Genomic DNA, 25,049 nt, shown 5'->3' on the forward strand with positions numbered 1-25,049 from the left:
AAAACTCGATGTCATACCTTAAATTGGTGAGATAAGTTTCTTAGCATACATAAGGCTTCTCCAAGCACACATAATCACAAACGAAAGTCACCCACCCAGAATCGTTAGCTTCTATGACTCTATGAACCATAAAAATTTTAGAATCAAAATCTTGGGTTTTTTTAGCTCATTGTGGAGAGAAAGTGAGAGATATGTTGTGTTTAGTTCACAAGAATGGAAAAAGAAGAAGGGTAAATCGATTTTGAGAGCATTAAGAGCTTCAAATTGGTTGTTCATGGTGGTTGTGGTATTGATGACAATGGCAATCTTGTAATTACTTGAAGATGATGAGGGTGAGAGAGTAAAGATCTCATTTTCGAAAAAAAAAAAATTGATAGTATTTTCGTAAATTATATGAACTTGTGGGGTGAATAGGGCAAAACTAATTTTCAAAAAAAGAGAGGTTAATTTTGTGTTTGACTTTAAGTTGTAGGTCAATTTTACAAAAAATCTTAGATAAAAATGGCAATTCTCTTTTAATAGAGAAGCTTTCCAGTACGAGAATTATTAAAAATAGCAAAAGACTGGCGAGGATATTTCTGTAGCCATAACTGTTAACGATTGCGACATATAGCGACAAAACATAAAAATGTTAAATTTATAGCTAATCTATAGCGATCTATAGCTATAAATATGATCCGCAGACACTCTTTTGCTAAATAGCTACTAATTAGAGAGGAATAAATTATCGCCAAAAGTTTTATAGTTAGCAACATATGGCTATAAATATTTATGTATCCAGTTGATATGTATATATTTGAAATTTACATTTGTGATATATGTTTGAAAAAAGTAATGTTTGATTTAAGATAATGTATATTTGTGTTATGTGTATAAAAGACTTAATTTAATGCTTGTTGTGTTTGGTTGATACTTGAGTTAGAGATTATGGTATAGGGGTTTAAATTTTAGGGATTGTGGATTGGGGTTAAGGGTTAAAAGATTTTATAGTTAAGAAATTGTTAAGAACATAATAAATTATAATTTGTTAGAAATTTATATTAGATTTTAGAAGTGTAATTTGTGTTGTTAAAATGAAAATATTTGGCTGTTTTTTTTATCAGGGTTTATGGTATAGGATTTAAATTTTAGGGATTGTGGTTTAGGGTTAAGAGTTTATAGTTAAGAAGTTGTTAAACATATAAAAATTTGGTTAGTTAATTATAATTGGTTAAAAATTTATATTAAACTATTAAAAATGGATAAATATGGTTATTATAAAAAATATTATTTGTAACATCACAAAATTTTATTTTCCTCTATTAAGTATTTTTCCCCACACATTTCCCTTCCTATTATTTTTGGCTCTACTTATTGCCTCCATTTTCTCATTTCCCTCCCAAGTATTTTTGGGTTTAACTCCAAAATATTTTGGCCCAAAATTTGGTTATCAGTTAAGTTTTTCATGACGTACGGCACTTAGAAAAAAAAAGACCAAGCTCTTAAACTCTCTCTCAAAAGTCCAAACTTACCGAGTCTTCTTCTCCTCTCTCTCGCCTCGCCTCGGTCATGTTATCCGGTACTTTTTTTTGTGGCTAACACCGGACAAACCTCTAGTCGGATATTTATTCTATAAGTTCGGATAAGGGTTTTGATTTGGGGGTTTTTGGATTAGGGTTTCAATCTGTCCTCACTATCTGTTTCTGTTATATGGTTTTAATTTTGTAGACTACCTGTTTCCCTAACAACAGGTCTCGATTAGGGTTTTAGTTTGATTTGGGGTTTCTCTGAGCCTCCGCAGACTAGTTTTGAAAACTCAATTCTTTAAGCTCACTGTTTTTTGTTTGTTTGTTGGTTTCATTATTTTTGGATCCTTGTTTTAGGGTCCCATGCGAGAGACTGAGGGAAGAAATACGACTTCTCAAAAATACTTCACATCCAAGCATTGTTGTGAGTACGCGAATCCATTCTCTTATTTTCTTAGATGTATATATTATTGTATGTTCTGCATTTGTATTCCCCTTAGTACCAATTTCTTAAAATTTATTTCAGAGATACTTAGGTACTATAGGGAAGAATGAGTAACCAAAAATCTTGATAGATTTTTGCCCAGTGGTTCGGTATCATCTATGTTGGAAAAGTTTGGATCTTTTCCTGAACCAGTATGTCCTTCCTAAACCTGAAATCTGTTAAACTTTGTGTTTGAGCTTCCCACGGCATAAATATGAGCTATCTTAATTATAGTCTTTCTTTTGTGAATATTATTACTCTTGCTGCTGTAAGTTTTATTATGAGGGGACATTTATTTTAATTGTTTCCAACACAAGATTGTTTGCTTGATCTCCGATTCTCAGTGCAGTACACATGTGACTATTATTCAGCAGACTTGAATCATCTACATGTTTCTCAGTCTCATTGAAGAACTTAGTGATACTGAGTTATTCTGGGGCCAACGTCCAATTCAGGCACGGTTTCTTCCCTATTGTATTTATAAGCAGTGGCGGAGCCAATGTACAATCAAGGGGGTCAATTGACCCATGTCAATTTTTGAAAAAAAATATTTTACTTGTATTTCCAAAGAAAAATCTGATGAATTTAGCTTATTGACCCTTGCAAAATACATTTGTTATCACATTGACTCTTCTAAAATAAAATTCTGCCTCCGCCACTGTTTATAAGCTACATAAGTTTTTGCTCCATCCTTACTCATCTTGACATTTTTCTGCATATTTTGTTACTGCTTATGGTATTCCTCGATGTTTCATGATTTTTCCTATTGAACATTACTTTCAAAAACTCCTATTAAATAGGAATCTTTAGTAAATCTCTTTACTTCAAGTGTTGGAACTCTCTCTTACCTTTCTTAGCGATGACTGTGGATTCCCTTGTGATTTTGTATTCAGTGGGGCTTTTATGGTAGTGAAGACACTTTGCAAGAGTTACTGAAGCACTGCTTAAGAGAATACATATGATAAATTCATGGATTCAGTTAAGATTCAACCTTTCAAAGATGGTGATTTTGAACCTTTTTTATTTTATTTTTACGTTCAACTTCTTGTTTGTACTTATATAACACAATGATTTCTATTATATTGATAATTAATGATTTTTCGTTATAATACATTTATTTTAAGAACTTTATTTATTTGCTTTATCTATTTTTATTGAAAACTAAATATAGCTGTCACTACATCCACATATATATTTAGCTACATATAATTTGTAACTACATTTTCCACAAACTTGCTAGAGAGAAGCTGTTGTTAAAGTATATGCCATTTAGCCACACAAAATCTGTTGCTAAAAGGGTCACTAAAGAGCAATAGAATGATTTGTAGCTATATTGTTGCTGTTGGCTACGGTCATTGCCGTTGCTATTCCGTAGCAAAGTGGCTACAGATTCGCAACAGATCAAATTTAGCGTGGGAGATGAGGCAAAATAAATTATCTGTCGCCATCCGTTGCCAATGTGATTTTAGCTGCGGATCATGTATGTTAGCTACAAAGAAATCCTTAGCCATTTCACTATATTTAGTGTTCTTTTGCCTTTCTTTTGTTTTGTTTGTTAACCAATACAAAACAAAAATTAACTAAAAGCTTACAAGCTAATTCAGAAGCAATAGTTAAACAGTTAAACGTGTGTTTAGTGAAAATTTTAATATCGTTATTCAATCAACATGGTGATGACTTAGTGCTAATTGAAGTTTCATGTTCCTCTCAGAAGTTAAACTTCGTTATTTATAAGTTTTAATATTTCGGTTCATATAATTTTACCGAGTTTAAGATTATATCTAGCTAATCTTTATATGTTAGACAAATACTTAATTTTTCAAGTCCATAAAATTAATTTAAAATTTTCAAGACCATAAGATTAATTTAAATTTCACTGAAAAATATATTATCATCGAAATCCGGCGCGTAGCGCCGGGCTCCCCTAGTAAAGTAATAAAGGTAAGGAACTTTACACCAAAAAAAAAGTTAACTATTGATGATCATTTAGCTTGATGCCAAGTTTCTCTCGAGGCTTTTACAAAAAAAAAAGTTTATCTTGAGGCTGTTTAACTTTAACTCTGAAAGTTTTTTTGAACATGAAATTCGGAATACACAGGACTGCTACATGCATGATCAAATAAAAACATGTATTTATTGTTGGTAAAAGTATAATTTTTAGCAAAAAAAAAAGGATGATGAGAATTAGATATGCCCACGGATTACACGCATGTATAAGGATGTAACAGTGTCTCCAAGGCTCCCACAAAAGGAGAAAGATAAACAACTTTACGTGGAATAATTCACTTTGGAATAAATTGTTCTAGTTTTAGTCAAAAAAATTGTTTTAGAAATATTTTTTCTTCTTTTTGTATTTATGTTCTTAGAACTGAACTGAACGTCACATGGAACTTACGCTCCATTTGCAAAAGTTGATGTTGACCTTTTATATTTGTCTTGTACGTATGAGAAGACTGATAAGAATACAAAAGCTGATAAGAATCATAAGAGCATATGATCTTCTTAGCGGAATATAAAAAATCGTGTCTGAATTTTTTTAGTTGTTTTTTTAGAAAATTGTCTTAGAAAATTGTTTTTTATATTCCGCTAAGAGCATCCGCAACAGAAGATGATGACGAGTCCTTAACAGTTAATCCTAAGTTAAGATGAATAGAATAATATTATAAAAGCTAAGTAATCTAAGGATTGATCCCTAAATAAAGATTTTAAGGACTTGATCCTTAGGAACGTGGCACTGTCTAATCGTCGCTTTACTCATCCAAAACAGAGTATCCGAAGCTTTAGCCGTCGATTTTCATCCGGGAGCAAAGATTGGGAGAGGGGTTTTGTTTTGGATGGTGATGGAATGCAGGATCAAAGCATCCGTGAAAGCGATAACCGAGCGTATTGGATGGTTAATCATTGTATCTTTATTTTTAATCAATGTATCTTTATATTTTATTTTTTAATAAATAAAAATTTAATTTCACTTTAAAATAAAAATATTTTTTTTATTCCTAAAGACTCCTACTCGGAGATCACCATTGGACACACTATTTTTACTAGAGTCCTTAACTATTAAAAAAAAATATATATACTAAAATAATGGTAAGGACTCCAAGAAAAAGTCCACCATTGCATATGCTCTAAGAACCTACCCTAAGAACCTCTCATTAATCATGCTCTAAAAACTAGATTCATAAAACAAAATGGGCTTTAGAAAGAAAAAGCATAAATAAAAGAGACGAAGAGATACCAAATCGAAGGCCTAAAATTTGCAATTGCTAGATTCCAGTTAGCTACGAGCATTGTTCTATTCATATTCCCATAATTTCATTTTTTTCCTTCTAAAAGGCTTTCATATTCCCATAATTTCATATTATTATTTCTTAACTTTATTATGTTGATATATAAATTTCTACCCAGTGGAATAGATTCATCAAAAAACAAAAACAAAAAGTGAAAATGAAGAAAATAAAGCAGTAAGTTCAAATTAATTCGAAGTAGACACTAAGTTACACAGTAAAAATCAAATTCATTTGTATATCCAGAAAAATGGTCTATCTGTGGGCTGCACTTGTGTTTAGAGATTAATCTGTGCCCTTCCATAATTTTCAGAATATCCAGTTAATAAAAAAAAAATCAAACTCAAAATCATTTAAACTAATTATAATACAAATCAAACTCAAAATCATTTAAACTAACACTATTATAATTTAATATGTTACATAATCAAATCAACAAAAAAAATATAATAACGGTGATAATAAAATACCGTAAGTGTGAACGTAATCATATGTTCCATGATTTGAAACAAGAGGAACAATACAAAAAATAACGACTAGTTTTCTATTGTTCTATTGTTTTGTTCTTATGAAACTTTTTCTAGCAAAAATGCAAACATTATTTACTATTCTCTTCAACTCTTACTTGGATTCAAGAGTCTTCCATTTTTAATTTAGTTTTTACCTTTTAGTTTCTTGTTTATTTCTACCTACTCGCCATTTGATTTTCTCGTTTTAAAAAATAAACTCAATCTTCTCATTATTACTATTTACAAATATTTTATAAAACATAATATTCGTTATATATATTAATATCTAGTAACATTCAATTAAATAAAATACCAATATTAATTAAAAATTTCATCTAAACATCTCATATAACATATACCCGTTTAAATTGTTATATTTAAATTGGTTGTTTTAAATAATACGAGAAAACTGTTATTATTTTATAAATCTCACTTTAGATTTTTGTTGAAAATGGTATAAAAGGTAGCTCTTTACTCTCTCTCTCTCTCTCTCTCTCTCTCTCTCTCTCTCTCTCTCTCTCTCTCTCTCTCTCTCTCTCTCTCTCTCTCTCTCTCTCTCTCTCTCTCTCTCTCTCTCTCTCTCTCTTTTTTTGCTAAATGCAGTTAATCTTTTTTTTTTTTTGACAACAAATGCAGTTAATCTTTACCCTTGTAATAAAATAAACGATGTAAAAGGGGGAAAAAACGAAAATAGTGTACTGGAGATAATTAGATAAACATGGTTGGATAAGGGATATGTAGACTGCAATACGATCGATAAAAAAAGTTATAAAGCAAAAATAAAAGAGTAGCTCATTCAAGTTAGACCAAAAAAATCTGTAAATTGTTACATAGCGCACCACAAAAAGATTGTTTATTTTTTATATAATTTTTTTAGATAAACATGGTTGGATAAGGGATATGTAGACTGCAATACGATCGATAAAAAAAATTATAAAGCAAAAATAAAAGAGTAGCTCATTCAAGTTAGACCAACAAAATCTGTAAATTGTTACATAGCGCACCACAAAAAGATTGTTTATTTTTTATATAATTTTTTTAGGGAAATATTCGCCATTTACTCTCCAATATACAATAAGACAATTTCCATTTACGTCACAATCCGATTAATATATAGTGTTGAGAGGCATATACTGTGACAAAAAAAAAGAGGGAACAAATAAAGAGGAGCATTTGGTATTTGCAAGGTTCAATCTCAAGTTCTCAACCGTCGATTTTAACCTTTCGTATTTTAATTCCTTTTACATTTTAGTTTCGTCTATAATGCCAACTCCATTATCATAAGTTATTGTAGCATAAAAAAAAAAGAAAAAGTTATTGTAGCATTATCATCATCATCATTTTCTTATTGTTTAGATTTATTATCATATATGAGTTATAAATTGTTTTATCAACCTTATTAGTGTGCACATTTCAGAATTAAGCATGACCGGTAATACTTTCTGGTTTACCCGGTGAGAGGTCGACTATATAATCCGAACACATTTTCTTACTTTCGAGTTCATCTAAAGCCTAAAGGTAGTACTTACCCCACACACAATCATTATCAGAACAATCACAACTGTAAACCAAATAAGATAAATATCATCTGTCTTCTCAAAGAAATTAACAAAAATTGTAAGCCGAAGAATAAAGGAAAGAAAGACATCAGATGCTGCCTCCTTAGGACATTTGTTAAGTTCATCCCCTTCTCCTCCTCCTAAAGATGCGTTATGCCTTGACGTCAGTGTAATCAAATTTAATGGATGGTCCATGAATAATAATAATAATAATAACTAATAACAAGAAATACTAATTATACTACATTACAATTAATAAGTGCCTCTCATTCACAAATGATTGATGCAACCTGCTCTACACGCTTTTGCTCTTATTTATGTACGGAAGATCCCAAGTTAAACTACGCGTGCGCTTTCTCCAACTCGCAGACACGGGGCTTCGAATGGATGATGCAGATCAAAAAATGCAGATCAAACAGAAATGCAGATCAAGCAGAACAAATGCAGATCACGCAGATCAAGCAGAACAAATGCAGATCAAATTAAATTGACAAATTATAATTTTTAAATGAATTAAAAAAATTAAAAAAATTTGAATAAAAATTAAATATCTAAAAATACAACTTATTATAAATAAGTAAAAATATCATGTTGAAAAAATAAAAAATAAATACCATCATTTAATACTGAAATTTATATTTATATGAAAATTCAGTACAGTTACAAAAATTATAAAGAGTATTCTTGTTTTTCTCTTATTTTTTGTATATTTATTAAATTTTTGGTTCATTCTTACCCTTTGGCTCAACTATAGAACTAATACTATTGATTTTACATATATTATATTGTATAAACAAAATCTTAATTTAACAATTTAACGTAATGTGTATAATATGTTTTGCATACAATTATATAAAATTTTGAGTATCTAAATTGAGTATATACAGTAAAAAATTTATGCATTAATAGTCGATAAATTATTTCAGTCTCGGACTGGACCAGTTCACAATATAACACAAATCCGTAAAATAATAATTTTTAAGCAATTTTTATATAAATACATGGTCCCATTAAATTTATAAATCAATAATATATATATTTTTATATTCAAATGATATTATCTCTATTTCTCTTAACAATTTAATATATTTTTATTATATTTAATAAAATTATATCTAAGAAATAATATAATAAAAATAATATGAAAGTGGAATTTCAAAAACTTAATTAATGTATATATAGTAAAATTAATCATTTTCATTTTATATAAAAATATACTCTATAATTAGAAAACCTAAAAAATAATTTTTTTTTGTAACTTAATCTCTTTAAATTAATAAAATTTTACAGTCCCATCATTATTAATTTATAAAATGTTCACGTATGTGTTTATGAAATTGTATAAAATTTAATATATATATATATATGTATAGAATATATCATTTTATATAGTTGTATAAAAATCATCTTAAAATTCTTTATAAGACAAAAAAGACTTACTTTTAAAGAAGATTTTTTGCTGTGAAAAATTAAATAAACTAGTATTTAATACTTATTTATAGGTAAAGAAAAATACAAAAAAAAACAGTTATTCAAAAAATGATAATTAAAAGGAAGCATGCATTGATTGGGCCTCTGCATTTGATCCACCCGTTTTTTCCTTGTTCATGCAGGACAATATTTTATCACATTGGTTTGTTCTGCATGCAGTTTTATTTATTTTTTATTATTATTATTTCTCCTGCATTTTTATGGTGATTGGAAGCTAAATACAGAACAATCTGCATATCTTTTTCTCGTGAGTTCTTAACTTACTCACGAGCCACACGCGATTTATGCGCTCATGCCCTTTCTCTTCTGTGTTGCTCTTTTTTTGATTCTTCCCTTTACCAGCTTAAAAGATTCCTCTTTTCACTTTATACTATAATTGTTCAAGAATTTCATTTAGTTCAAATGTTTCAAATTTTGTAGCTACACAGAAGATAACGTGTTATATATGAAATATGATGAATATATAACTTTCAGTTACTATAGACTATAGTGCGAAAGAGTAATTTAACACAGTTTGCGAGCGTATAATGGGTTATGTTGTTAACTTTGAATTTTTTCAGGAGTTTATATCCAGGATAATAACAACTTGTTAGTATTATTATTATCTGATCCTAATATTCGGTATAATGAATTACTGTAAGATGCAATTGTAGAAAGATTGTATATTGAGAGGCCTTCTCAGCTCAAAATTAGATAGATGTTCGATGCATTAGCTAGGCACCTAGTACTATTAACTTTGAAAGACTTCAAATGTAGTATTACGTTATGTAGAGACATGATTCATTTATTTAATCGAGGATTTCTTAGCTGAAAAACTAAACTCAAGCATCTCACATCCATGTTTCCCTTCAAAACAAGAACTAAACAATATACCACAACGACGCACATTCTTTGGAGGATTCGTGAACTTCCCACAATCCCAAACCATATTTTCTTTGTTGTACTTTACATGCTTCACAACCATTTTTTTCTTTGCAATAACATTTTAGCATTTTAAATTTAGATTTGTTGTACTTAACATAATTTATATACTATGTTATTATTAAGAATTAGTCCTCTCTTATTTGCGCTTTGCAATTGCATAAAATGTTTAAAATATTTTTTAAAACACTGGTGAAACTGTCAGTTACAATCATAATAGAATTTATATTTCTACTACATATGATGATTAATTATTTGCAATATATTCAATATTTATGAGCATTATGACAATTCTACGATGTATCTCTCCATGTAACACTCTGATCGACGCACGGTCCTACATGTAAAACATCTTCGATAGACAATTTTTCTATGCAGCACATAATCATAATGAACATAATTACAGCCCTCTAAAACTTCCGTTAAGTTGTACATCACAACAACAAAAAATGAATAGAATTCTGGAAGTATGGACTTGGGCTTCTGCCTAAGTGATTAACATGGTGGACCGTAATAGATGATCGGTGTGGTATACGTTCGGGTTAGTTCACTCAATAGACATTTTCAAATTAAATGTGTTCTTTCCGAGGCCGACCGGATCAACCAATATGACATATAAAAAAGTTTGTTTTTCCTAAAGACATTTAAAAATTAAGGGAGCCTATCTATACTCTTAAAGCAGAATCATAATAGGATTAACCATATACAAAACTTTGTTATTTTATATATATTTTTATTTTATAATTGGTACAAAAATAATGTTAATTAACTAATAAATAAAAATCTGCACTATTATTATTATGTTATTATAATTAATGATGTATTGTTAAAGTAAATAATTAAAAAATTTGTTAAACTGAGTGAAATATAAAAATACAATTAATATAATTATATTAATGAAATTACTAAAAATACACTATACATTTTTTTATACTTATATCTATGTTTCAAAACAATTCACATTTATACTGTTATCTATATTTCCAAATAGTATCAAAAAGTACTTCATTTTTAATACTATAGATATTAATCTTTCGAATATAATATCCAATTAATTTTACAACCCATCAACAATCAGTTTATACGAGTTCTTCCTACACTATATGTATTCTATGTCACACAATCTCAAATACTGCAGTCGGTTAAATATTTTTTTTTTTGAGAATTTGGTTATATTATTAATATCATATCCTTCCATTACATTCCTATTACATCTAATATACATTCCAAGAAAACTGAAATTTTACATTCAACTAGATTTTTCAGTTCATTTTATAAATATATAAAATATACCATAGCAAAACTTTCAAATATATAATTTACATTTTAATATTATATATTATATAAATATATAATGTTATTGATTATGTTTCTTATTCGATATTATTAATGTATAATAATTTGTTTTATACATTTTACTTTATTATTAACTGTTATTATATATTAATATATTTTCGAGTTTGATAAATAGATTCATAGTATGAAATAAACAAATTTAGAATCTCCTTAATTTTTTCTAATATGTACAGACTGAATACAATACATTTTAAAATTTTATTTAGTTATACTATAGAACTGATATTTTCTTAGGATAATTTATATTTCTATGTTATTTATTTGAGCTAATTTGCTGAATATACTAAAAAGGGTGAGATACCATAGAATGGGGGAAAATGGTAATGATAGGGGGAAGAAAATTGGAGGGATATAGTGTATGGAGTGCAAATATGAGATATTTGGTGTGTAGGGAGTACAAATTCTCTATTTATTTTAGTATATTGTAGGATTTTATAAGTAAAATAGATTATAATAATACTATATTATTAATTATGAAATCAATCGCTGCATTAATTTAAAAATAATTTAAAATTTTATTAAGATTTTGCTAGATTTTTTCCAACATATTTTGTAAATAAAATTTGAATTTACAGTTAAAATTTATTTATTAATATCTATATAATTTATAAGATTTTTTAGAAACGTTATATATTAAATAGATTAACTTAAATAATCAAATAGATGTAATTGATGAAATAGACCTAATATAAATTGTTTATGGTATTTCTTTTAATAAAGAAGATATAGAATATAATAATAAAATTTGAAAAATAGCATACACTTTTAGTTTATTTTGTTTTATAATAAAATCTTATTTAAATTAATGTATAATAGTATATATTATTAATTACGAAATCAATCAATTGTATTAATTTAAATAAAATATTTTAAATTTTTAGAAAGATTTTGTTAGATTTTTTCTCAACATTTTGTTATAACTAAAACTAAAATTTAAATTTACAGTTAAAATTGATTTATTATTAATATTTTTATATATTTAATAGATTAATGTAAATATAATATATTTATATATTTAATAGATTAATGTAAATATAATATCTTTATATATTTAATAGATTAATGTAAATAATTAAATACAATGTAATTAATGAAATGAACCTAATAAGACTAGTATGATTTTTTTATGACAGATAAAAATGGTACTTCTGTTTTAATAAAGAAGATATCCAATAGAAAAGTCATTTATATATGTGAGTTTTTTTTGGAAATATACAATAATATTTAAAGTATTTTCCAAATCTATGTTTGAGTTAATTAATCAATCGCGGTGTCTTACTATTCAAAAAAATGAATAGAGTGAATCCCTCTTCTTTCAATATCCAACAAATAATCTATGTTTTCCGGGAAAAAAGAATATTAAGATTTTCGGTTGTTCAAACAATTTGAAATTTTACAATATATACCAGAAATATTCATCTTTGTAGGCTGTCTTATATATTATTATTATTAGATGGATATATAGATTGGTTACGTCTCCTAAATATGCTAAAGAACAATTTCACTGATATATTCAACCAAATAATTTTAATCGATCTACATTTATGTTTTTCTTCATGAATTCAAATACTTTAACAATAAAATCAATATTTCACGCCTAATACCATAATCAGTTATAGAAATTTCTTCAGCATTTATTTTAATATTTTATTAACTAAACATTTATGGAGAATTTTGTTCCCATAATTTTAAGTTTCTTTGTGATTTTGTAAATATCCGAACTTATTCTACAAGTTATTTTTCTTATAATAAAGCCATCAACTGCTTACTATAATTACCATAAAATCCATATCTACCCAGCTCTTAATATCGAGATCATTATGTCGAAAATAAATCTCCAAATCATGATGGCACCTACCATGATTTTTTTCTGTTTTCCAACTTTTTGTCAATTTTTTTTTAATTTTTCCAATATAAATACAAACAATTAAAAAAAAACTTTTTAATGTATTTTCAAAAAAAAAAAGTTTTGGAATTTTGAAAAAAAAAATTAAAATAGGTCTAAGCGGATCTTAAAAGGGCAATATAATTATTGTGGTCTAAATAGACAACCTTATTAGATCTTAAAATTTAATAGTTCTTTGCGGTTGAAATTTTAAATGGGACATGTTTAAACAGAGAGGATTTGCTTATTTTAGCATATCTAACCAAAAATATCAAATAGGATTAAGCGAATCTAAAAAAGATTAATATAATTATCGTGGTCTAAATAGACAATCTTATTAGATTTTAAAATTTTATAGCTCTTAGTGGTTCAAGATTTAAATGGAACATGTGTTAAACTGAGCGAATTTACTTATTTTAGCATCTCTAACCAAGCATTTGATACATTTGTATTGCATTTTCATAACATAAGTCATCTCACGCTTTTAAAGCGCATGTCAAAATCTAGTTTATTCTATAATAACTGAAGTAAGAAACAATATTTACCTATTTTTAAGTGATTTCTTACATTTTTATTGATTTTTTAACTAATTTTAACTACTTCATTATTGGTTTTTCAAAATATTTCGACATCATTTATTACAAAAATACAAAACAGAACTTATCTATTCTAAATGTTTTATTACAGCTTTTACATTCTTTTTCTAACTATTTCATTAACTGTACTTATGATAATGATCCAACATCATTTATTTGTTGTTACCCATAATAAGTTCACAAATTTGAATCAAATTCCTTTATTCGTGACAAGAACTCAAACCAGTTAACAAATAATTTTTTATTTTGTTTACATAATCATTAGACGAGGGCACCCATATATCCGCTCGGGTACAGATCGAGTTTTTTGAGTACCTCTTTTTTTAGTTTTAAAATTAAACTCTGTCTAAATATTATAAATTTTTGAACCTAAAAAAATACCCAAATAACTTGTATGGTTATAAATATCATTAAATAATTTATAAAAAAAACTAAAAATTAACATCTGGTCAAGATGTAGTTTAATTGTTATGTAGTTAGTTCATTAGCTTCAACCAATAACATGAATGCGTAAATGTAAGGCTAAGAGATACCAAATACAGCAAAAAGCAAGACAAAATATTGTTTCTATATCAAAGATATACATAATTGTGATATCGTGGCACAAGGAATGATAACTTTCGGTTATCGTGACCTCGTAGTCAAATACTCAAATAGGTATCAAACATTTTAATATAAGGGAATCTCAACTATACAAACGTTAAAAAAAAAAAAACCTTTTTCGTCTTTCCCCCGAGGTACTATGGGACACACCTGTATGTTGCAAAAAACCTCCGACGAATAACCACCACACACACATACGTAATGTTTTAACTCGCACTCCAAAAAGCTTCACTTTCACAATAGGAAAAAAAAATTCATATCATATTGTGAGCCCTACTTTCACTTCCTCCGCCGTATGACGCCGCTCCAATGGTGGTCAAACAATGCTCAACAGAATCATTTTTCATCACATGTCTATTAGAAAACTTGTCGACGATTCTCTTTGTTGGTCTCGCTACAAGATTCTCCCAAGCCTCGTCTGCTTCTTCTTCATTATGTTTCAAGAACACTTCCGTGGCGTCCACATGGTGCATACACGACTTCCACTTCTTGCTCAGGCGTTGAATCTTTTGTAACTGTCGACAAGCTAATATCTCTGTGTTCTGTTTGATCTTTTTAACCGCTACGTCAAGCATCTTTCTTTGTGTGGCACGGTCCACTAGAGATTCGTACCGTAAGTACTCGTGAAGTTCGGGGACTCCGATAGCTCGTCGTATCCCGACAGAATAATCCGCTTTGGGATCATATACTTGTCTTACTTCATCTAGTAATCCTGCTTCCATCATGCGATCGACACGTTTTGAGACGAAAGAGTTAAGAACTGGTAAGGAAACGTCGACCTAAATGAAACAACATTCGTAGTTGTTTAACAATAGTCCAGACGAATGGTTCGCAAGTGCTTCGATGTATGAGTTTGATCCACCGGCTACTATAGGAAGCTTGTTGTTAGCTGAGAGTGTTGAGATCTCTTGTGACGCAAGGAGAGTGAAGTCGGTGGCCGTTAGGTTTCCATCTTCCGAGTCAAATACCCCGAGCAAGTGGTGAGGCACGCCTCGACATTCTTGAGGTGTCACTTTATTTGTAAGGACGTCGAGCCCCTTGTAAACTTGGATCTTGTCGGAGTTTATGATCTCTGTTTGAAACCGTGTTGCAAGGTCGATGGCGAGACGAGACTTGCCGGATCCAGTGGCTCCCATTACGAAGACGACTTTTTCGCGAGGATGGAGGAAAGAGTTGACGTTGACAATGGATGGTTTGTTTTTGAAGCTCAAGATTGGTTGTACCTGCTTCGGTGCTGAGATTGAGAATTTCATGATGAATTGACTTTTTGCTGGGCGAAAAAAAAAATATTTTTGTTGGTTTGTCCTTTTGTAAGACCGCCTCAACTTAAAATCTAGAATTCCTAAACTTTATGCTTCGAAAGATCAGAGCCTTGAGAGAGTGTGTGAGAGAAAATTGTGAAATGTAGAAAATGATTTACATGTTTTTAAGTTTTGAGGTACAAGGAGACTTATATATACCCTTATGACCTTTTAAAAATAGATTTAAAGGCCCCATCTATAAAAAATCGGCCTAATAAATTTTTTTTTTTAGAAATCTGATGGTAATTTCACAAAAACTAAACAAAAATACCATAAGGGAAAACAAAACATCAATTATTTCGTGTATAGAAACTATTTACCATAAAATAAATGCATTTTAAGCATAAGATTAAAAATAACATCAATATATTTAGAAATCTTAAAAAATAAATATAGATTTCACTGTAAATAAAAATAAACTATAAATAAATTATTTTCATTTATATACAATTTATATAAATTAATCATTAATTGGTATTAAAAACATATTATTACATAAATTTTTATCTTATCATCTCATACAAATTGTGTCATATTTTACACAGGCCTAAATCACGACCTAAGAAATTTATTAATTTATAATTTATATTTATTTGAAGTGTATTAATTTATTGAGTTTCTACTATATTTACAAAATATAGGTTTGGATATATACCATTAATCCCATTCCCATGTAAGTTAGTGCTAGTATCTAATATTTTTAAAATGAAATTTATATTTTCAAATGTAATAATTTCTTTAATCATATCAAGAACTTATAAAATATCAAAACATAGTTACATAATCATTACAGAAAATACTAATTATTCTTGTACACAAATCATTACACATTAACTTGAATAAGAAAATAATTAATGTACATTTTGTTTCATTTTTTCGTCCGGTCCAGTCTTGAACATTTTGCATATGTTCCTTCTATGAATGCGGTTTGTGTTCTATTCAGATCCAATACACAGACCACACATAGAACTGGAAGTAAGATTGAAATATATATTGATACTAGGTGATAACCCACGCCCTGCGCGGAGTGAGTAGATCTAAAGAGATTATCACTTTTAATTAATAGTTATTATAAAGGTAGAAATCATAGAATAAATACTACATATTTTAAAAACTTTAAGGAAAATTGTGCGTTTCACTAACCATTTAATCTTCATTTTTTTAACTTGTATTTTTGTTTGTTTAATTGAATTATAGGTCGTGGAAGCGAATTAATAAATAATAAGAGTAAACAAATACTAATATAAATAAATTCTGAAGTAGAAATAAAATGAAACATAACCAATAAAATAATAAAACCTTTCAGAAACAAAATATAAGAAAACAAAAATAAATTAGAAATTGATGGTTAAACAATTCCATGACTGTTGTGAATGCTAGATCGTAGTAGTAAAGATGTTTTGAGAAGGAGAGAATGGTGAGGAGATGTAGATATAAGGCCTAGTATTTATATATGCAAGGCGCCTAGGTCTAGGGTATACTCAGCTATCATTAATTGCTACAATCAAATTTTCTATTTCAAATCGAAATCTGAATATATTACTTCCTTTGTTCCTTATCATACACTATTTGATTGTTGTATTATAGGAAATTAATGTGGTGCTGGTCAGTCAAATTAAATGTAAAAATCAATCAGTGACAATCACATTCTCATTCTAAATTTGACGTAGTTAACAATTCAAAGTTGGTCTTTAACTTAATAATCACAAATGAGTGATTAAAAGAGATTATTACTTTAATCTATAGATATTATAAAATAAAAAAATAGTCACAAATATCAGATATAATAAAATGTTGAACGAAATTATTGCAGATTTATATAATGTAGTTTTTTCCCCAAAAAAACTTGTGTAACTGGTTAGGTGTAATTGAAGTAGATTTAAAAATATTAGTTTTTGAACTAGATTGAAGGTGTAAAGCCGTAACTCAGTTTTAAATCTAACTTTCTTTATATACAACCGTAATTGTAGATGAATGATTAATGATTATAAAAAAATCAATCAATTAAAATTAGGAATTGATATGTAATTTAATTTGTCCAATCAGAATAATCTAACTTTCTTTATATACAACCGTAATTACCGATAAATACTTAATCACTTAAAAAGACAATCAATGAAAATTTTGAATTGATATCTAATTTAATTTGTCCAAACGGACTAATAAATTTTTTAAATTCAACATAATAACATACGTAGCTAACCGGTTAAGGCTATAGCTTAATACATTTTTTTATATATTCAATAAACTATACCTATAATGAGTTTATATATGTGAGGTTGATATAAAAAAAATAACATATGACCATTGGACAATAAGGACTTCTGAAATAAGAAAATTAATACAAACCATATAGATCAAGCAGTTATGTAGCTCCTTCTACATTTTGAAGATATTAAAATTGCTTTATAGTTGATATCATTTAAGTGAGACGAACCTTCTTACTTATACAAAAACAGATTTGTACTTGAGATTTTTATATTTTCAAAGATGATAGGCGTTTCGAGCTATATTCGATTTTTATTTGTACTTATATTATAAAGATGATATGCATCTCAAGATAGATGAGAAATATTTCTTGAACTAAAACCTGTGTTATACTACTTTTACTAATATATTTGTATCTACTTGATGGATATAGAAACATAAAGTGACTACGAAAATTAATAATAAAAATATTTTTTCTTAATATGAAGGAGGCCGCGTGAGAAATGGATAATGAATGATCAAAAGAGTTATCAGTTATTTAGATAGGAGTCATATAATATATTATCTTAAGCTATATTGTAATGAATAATGGCAATATATGTAATTAGTCTAATAAGAAGAGGGTATTTAATTAAAGGGTGTGAGACTGATTCTAGTGTTGACACCTAAAAAATGACAATTTGGTTAATAACACATGAGGTCAAGGTTAGTTTAAATTAATGCTCCTCAAATAATATAAAAGGAATATCCATTAGTACACATATTCAGGCGAATGTATGTCACCATGTTTCTTTCTCTTCTCTTTTTTTTTTCTTTCTGGGGACTCGGGGCATATATAAACTTAAATGAGAGATAATTAGAGAAAAATTAAATTTGCTTTTGTTATTATTATAAACACACAAGAAAGACGGTGTTATTTATCTTCCGCCATAATTTGGAGGCTTACGTCATATCCGACGCAAAGCTGTTTCCAAGCTACAGTGGGACACCACAAAAATTCAAGCAATCATTCTTTAACTATAGTATAGTCCCCCACATATTCTATCATCAATTATACACACGAGTGGGGAAATTAAATAACACTGTCCACCTCACTTTTGTGCCCTGTATGTACAAGGTTGGTCTTTTTTTTTACAAGAAACAACTATTCTATTATTCACAATTAAAGTGGTCTGGTTATCCAGACTGAAACATAACAATCAATAAAAAAAAATTTTTTTGGAAAGACTTCACAGTCCTAACTAAAGAGTCAGAAATTTGATTTTGTGCTCGTGAAATATGAGTAATCAAAAAATTAGGGAAGCATATATGCAAGATCTCTATCCTCTCCTATTCACTTGCAAAGCTTTGGCCAAACATGGTTCTTTAATCATGGCAAGCAGATCCATACAATCCGTTCTAAAGCTCTGGCATGTCGAATGTTGAAGCATGTTCTCCATCATCCATCGCAATGCTTCTACTTCTGAATGCAAGACAGACTCTCGTTGAATGTAATTTCGTATCCCCATAAGTTGAACTTTTCTAAAACTGTCCATCCAAACCAGGGTCGTGCCTGACTTTTTTGGGCCCCCAAGCACAAAATATATTTTTAGCCCTTCAATTACTTATTATGGAAAAACATTAAAATTTATGGGGTAGAGAATCAAACCCCAACCCTTTGTAGGAAAGAATTGAACAAAGACCAATAGAACTAACTAGACTTTGTTAAAAAAATTGGCCCTTAAAATACTTATACACATTAGGGTCCCAGCATGTGCTTGATTAGCCTATAGTCAGGCACGACCCTGATCCAAACCCATCCACACCCACTAAATTGTGATGTGGATGTCCATGACTAGGGGTGGCCATTCGGGTCGGGTACTTCAGATTTTCGGGTATTTCAGTATAGAGGTGTAGAACCCGTTCGAGCATTTCTGTACTTCGGGTCGGATTCAGGTATTTTTAGTTCGGATTTTGTTATTTCGGATCAGGTTCGGATATTTAGATTTTGAAAAAAAAAAATTAAAACTAAAATTTCATTTTTCAAGTTTCTTGTATTTAAAAATATAACTTTCACTTAACTGATTTTTTATTTTTAATAGATTGAATGATTAATAGATTTGGACATAATATTTTAAATCTAAAAAGATACTAATTTGATTATTGTTTGTAAATTTCAGATGTAACTTTTGTTAATTCTTGAAACAAAAAACTAGACATGCATTTTAAGTGAATAGCAAATTATTTCTTCCATAATTATATGTATATTAAATGAGCTTAAAGTATGTGTAGTATCAATATAAATATTTTAAATAAAACGAGAGATATAAACTAGAAATATAACGTTACTAATACGTATATTCGGTTTTCTTCGGATATCCATTCGGGTTTGTATATTACCCGTTCGGGTTCGGATATCCAATCTCCTAATTCAATACCCGTTCGGGTATTTAGCTACTTTGGTTCAGATTTCGGTTTAGGTTTTTTAGATCGGGTTTGGATACGGGTTCGGGTATCGGGTAAATTGCCCTTCCCTATTCATGACCCATATAACATGAAAATATTATCCAAGCTTAAGACTTGTGGTTCCTCAATACTGTGATCTTGTATAACTGTTGGGACCATCTCATTTGCATTGAACCAGGCTTGACACACACTCTCTGTATAGTGAATTAACTCTAATGGATCCTTGTCTATCCTCCTAAAAAATTTATCATTTCGGGCCTTCCAAATATACCAGATGATACAAGGATAAGGATCCCTATCTAAATTAAATCTAGTTCGACAATGATGTTCTTTCTCTAGAAGAGATAATTCATATTAGTGTAAATACTCGGTAACCGAATGATATTTGGACTTGTTGGTGTTGCTGATAGGGACCAAGCTAGTAAAGCTGGCGGGCACTCGAATATGACATGAGTGACATATTCTTCTAGTTCTCAACAATGTGGACAGTAGTTATCGCATTTCATATTACGCCGTATTAAATTTCTCGTTACTGCCACATGACCTGTTATCAATTACCATATAAGATGGCATATTTTCTGAGGCGCTTGTTGGGGTCAAAAACGGTTACGACGGAATTACCACCCGAAAATCCTCGGAGATCGTATTTCCGAAAGAGTTAGTAAAAGAAGAGATGTAATTTTCGTAAAAATAACCTATACGAGGTTTTTACAAAGAAGTATCCTTTGGGATTCAAACCGAACAAACCAAGCTCGGTCGCTACGTATACACGCCGTACGGTCGCTACGTAGCAACCAAACCCGAGCCAAGCTCGGTCGCTACGTAGCGACCGAGCGATCGTCCCGCTCGGTCGCTACGTAGCGACCGAGCTCGAGCCAAAGCTCGGTCGCTACGTAGCGACCGAGCGCTCGTCCCGCTCGGTCGCTACGTAGCGACCGAGCGATCGTCCCGCTCGGTCGCTACGTAGCGACCGAGCTCAGCCAAGCTTGGTCGCTACGTAACGACCGAGCGCTCGTCCCGCACGGTCGCTACGTAGCGACCGAGCGATCGTCCCGCTCGGTCGCTACGTAGCGACCGAGCACTCGTCTCACTCGGTCGCTACGTAGCGACCGGGCTTGAGCCAAAGTTCGGTCGCTGTGTAGCGATTGAACCTTTCCGAACATCGATACGACACCAGTCCATGCATTCTCGTCAAACCTTCGAATGCTATCTCCCGAAGACCGTAGCAAGCTCAGTCCATGTTTCCCGCTATTTTAATTCGTCGATCAAACTTTGTGGATTAGAAACCGCGGAAAACTCGTAGTAAACGTGTCGAGTCGGAAGACGGTCCAAAGGGACCTAAAACACGATTCGAAGCCCATCCTACGATTTTTCTAACCAAAAGCCCGTAAACCACAACATGGTTTACGCTTGGTCCACGAGGAAGGATAAATGTCAAGTTTCCGCGGATAAATACGGAAGTTTTGAAGATAATTATGAAGATCGGGAAAAAATGGAAAATCTCCATTTTTTGCTATGACGGCTTAAGGGCAGAAGAGTAAAAGCGTAAACCGACCTTGGAGCTAGTATATAAGGAGTCTTAGGCGAGGAGCAGAAGAGAGAACTTTTTCAGAGCAAACTTAGCACTTAGAGCAATTTAGGCAATTTTCCGTTTTTGTTATTTCGAGCTGCGACTCAATTAGGTTTTGCCGTCTTAGGGTTGCTAGAACTAGGAATCTCGCCGACAGCTCTCGAGCCCAGGCTTATACCTTGTTGTAACGCTCATACGCAGATTCGGAATAAGATCTACTTTGCTCTCTTTTCGATTTCTTATTTTTATCGTTGTTATTCTCGTGTTCTGATTGCTTGACGTGTGGTAATTAACAGATATCCGGGTCCTCTGGGAAACTAGGGTTTTCTTAGTTTCCTTATTTAAACGGAAATCGACAGTGTGAATTTCGGTTCCCACAGTTTGGCGCTAGAAGGAGGGGGACTTACGGATCAATCTAACCCGCAAAAGCCACACACAATCTGACATGTCAACCAACGACGCGGATAACGTGCAAACTCCTCTTAATGGAGGCAGCGGCACCGATCTCCACACTCCAGTAGCGGACGTATCTGCGGCCAACGCGCAAGCCAACGCCGCGACGCTCGAGGAGTTCAAAAAGATGTTCGCCACCTATGAGAAAAGGTCGGAAGAACAGGATAAGCTCGTGAATACCTTGACCAAACAGGTTGAAACCTTAACGGCAAGGACCCAAGCTATCCGTCCCCGCGGAACCACCAAAATCCACGGGAAGAGGCTCGACTTCGCCACCCCACTCGATAGAGCAGGACTCGCGCGGGAACGACCTTCCGGTCAAAACCCTAGCGAGAAATCTCCCGTCGAAAAGGGGAACCCTGAAAATCTTCCGCCCCCTGCAAAGGACTCGGAGGATAACGAAGCCGAACACATTGACCTGGATCCTAGCGATGTCTCCAACGACACCGACGAGGATGTCGACAGACATCCAAGAAGGACCAGAAGCCGATCCGCTCGGGAAGGCTCCCCGTTCGAAAAACCAATGACGGAAGAAGAGGAAGTCGCCTATTGGAACGAACAAGAGGAGCTGGCCGAAAGGCAAACCGAGCTCACTCGCAGTAAACGCCGACAGGCTCGGAAATCCACTGACGAGACATCGGATATCCGCGATCTTCGCGACTACATCACTAAGACCGCGGCAGAAGTGAGAGCCGTAAAGTCTCAAATCCATCATGCTACTAGTGCTGCCCCCGAGATCGATCGACTGCTGGAAGGAGCTCGAAAGACCCCTTTTACCAGTCGCATTTCGGACATGAGGGTGTCCGATCCGGGAAAGATCAAAGTACCGAAGTACGATGGTACGGCCGATCCAAAAGCGCACCTTCAGGCTTTCCACATCGCGATGGGAAGAGCAAGACTGAAGGACGGCGAAAAAGATGCCGGCTATTGCCGCCTGTTTGTCGAAAATCTCGAAGGAGCAGCGCTCGAATGGTTCGCACGCCTTCGTCGCAACACCATCGGGAGTTTTCGACAGCTCGCATCGGAATTCCTCAAACAGTACTCTGTATTCATAGACAGGGAAACCTCCGATGTTGACCTCTGGAGTCTCTCCCAGAGGGAAGACGAACCCCTCCGCGAGTTTATCAGTCGGTTCAAGCTGATAATGTCCAGGGTCAGCGGGATAAGCGACAAAGTGGCCATCGACGCGCTGAGAAAGACGCTCTGGTACAAGTCGAAATTCAGAAAATGGATAACTCTCGACAAACCGCGAACGATCCAGGACGCCCTCCACAAAGCAACGGACTACATCATAGTCGAGGAGGAAACTAAAGTCTTATCGCAAAAACATAAGCCGGCAAGACCATCCTCGAAAGACGCAGATCCGAAGGGGAAAAAGAAGAACTCTCGTAACGACAAGTACGTCCATCACGAGGGGGAAGATCTCCAAGGGGCGCATAACTATGCGATCAGTTCGGATCAAGGCCGGACCACGGGCAACACATGGACTCGCAATCAAGGGTATGACGAAAACACCTTCTGCGAGTTCCACCAATCCCGAGGACACTCCACGACCAATTGCAAAGTCTTGGGAGCAAGACTGGCCGCGAAGCTACTTGCTGGAGAGCTTTCGGAAGTAACTAGTGTCAAGGATCTCATCCTCGATTCTGATCGGCCTCCAAAGACGGATAGAAATCCGCCCGCTGAAAAATCTCCTCAACGAAACCATCCTGGGGATAAACGCGGTAGGAGGCCGGATGACAAAGGGAACGATAACAATCGTCGCAGAGTCAATATGATCATCGGAGGATCACAATACTGCGGCGATACCGTGTCGGCCATCAAGGCTTACCAACGGAAGGCAGAGTCAAGTGCAAATTGGCCTACATGGTCTCCTCCTCGAGACGGCCAGAGTTGCTCGATCACCTTCACGGAGGAAGAAGCCGGCGGTATCGACCAACCTCACTGCGACCCGCTCGTCATAGATCTCGTCATACGAGATTTAGAAGTCGGAAGGGTACTCGTCGACACGGGAAGCACGGTCAACGTAATCTTCCGCGACACTCTCAAGCGGATGAGTATCGAACTCGGAGAATTAATTCCGACGCCAAAACCGCTCACGGGTTTTTCGGGCGAAGTGTCGATGACTCTCGGATCAATCCAATTGCCAGTCATGGCCAAGGAGATCACGAAAATCGTCGAATTCGCGGTAGTCGATCATCCCGCTATCTACAACGTAATCATGGGAACCCCATGGCTCAACGCCATGCAGGCAGTTCCATCGACCTACCACCTGGGTCTCAAGTTCCCAACGCCGAGCGGAGTCGCGGCCATATGGGGATGTCAAAAACAGTCGCGACTGTGCTTCCTCGCGGAGCATAAGTTAAGGCAAATCACAGCCTCCACAAACGGCAAACGCGCGAAGATAGATCGATCTTCAGCCAAAAGCGCCCCGGGAGAAGACGAAGTAAAATCGTCTATCAACGCAAACGCATCGGACGTCGAAGCTCGACATAAATCCGAAGCCCTCGCGACAACTCAACCGGAACATCCGGAAAATAGCGTCGACCCAGCCACGATCGACACGGTCAAGGCGGACATCGCGACATCTACCGCCGAGTAAGAACACTCGCGGCATGAAACAGAACTACGAGATGGCTTGATCCTCGAAAGGGGTACGTAGGCAGCCCGTCAAAAGACGAGTTCAGCTATCCCCCTCTCTAAAAAGGGGGGGGGGAGTGGGTGCGTATACTCGTATACTCCCACTTAGAAAAATCTTCATTATTGTAATCGAGTTTTTAGAAACTTCAAAAACTTTTACTACAATATACGTTGTCTTTTTTTATCGAAAACGTTTACGCTTCAGTAAAACACAAAAGAAACTTTCAGGACACGCCTGA

The 25,049-nt window shown here is 32.7% G+C and overlaps 1 long non-coding RNA gene and 1 pseudogene across 1 annotated transcript; one reads left to right on the plus strand and one right to left on the minus strand.

Moving 5' to 3' along the window:
* The first annotated feature begins 910 nt into the window (after positions 1-910).
* Positions 911-2,643, plus strand: LOC125576526. Its single transcript, XR_007314937.1, has 4 exons — positions 911-1,558; positions 1,863-1,929; positions 2,032-2,141; positions 2,334-2,643. It is a non-coding gene; the product is annotated as an uncharacterized LOC125576526 (long non-coding RNA).
* Positions 2,644-14,133: 11,490 nt separating this feature from the next.
* On the minus strand, positions 14,134-17,421 carry LOC125576527 (annotated as a pseudogene).
* Between the last annotated feature and the right edge of the window lie 7,628 nt (positions 17,422-25,049).

This window comes from Brassica napus, chromosome A1 (assembly GCF_020379485.1).
Source record: "Brassica napus cultivar Da-Ae chromosome A1, Da-Ae, whole genome shotgun sequence".
Classification (NCBI taxonomy): domain Eukaryota; kingdom Viridiplantae; phylum Streptophyta; class Magnoliopsida; order Brassicales; family Brassicaceae; genus Brassica; species Brassica napus.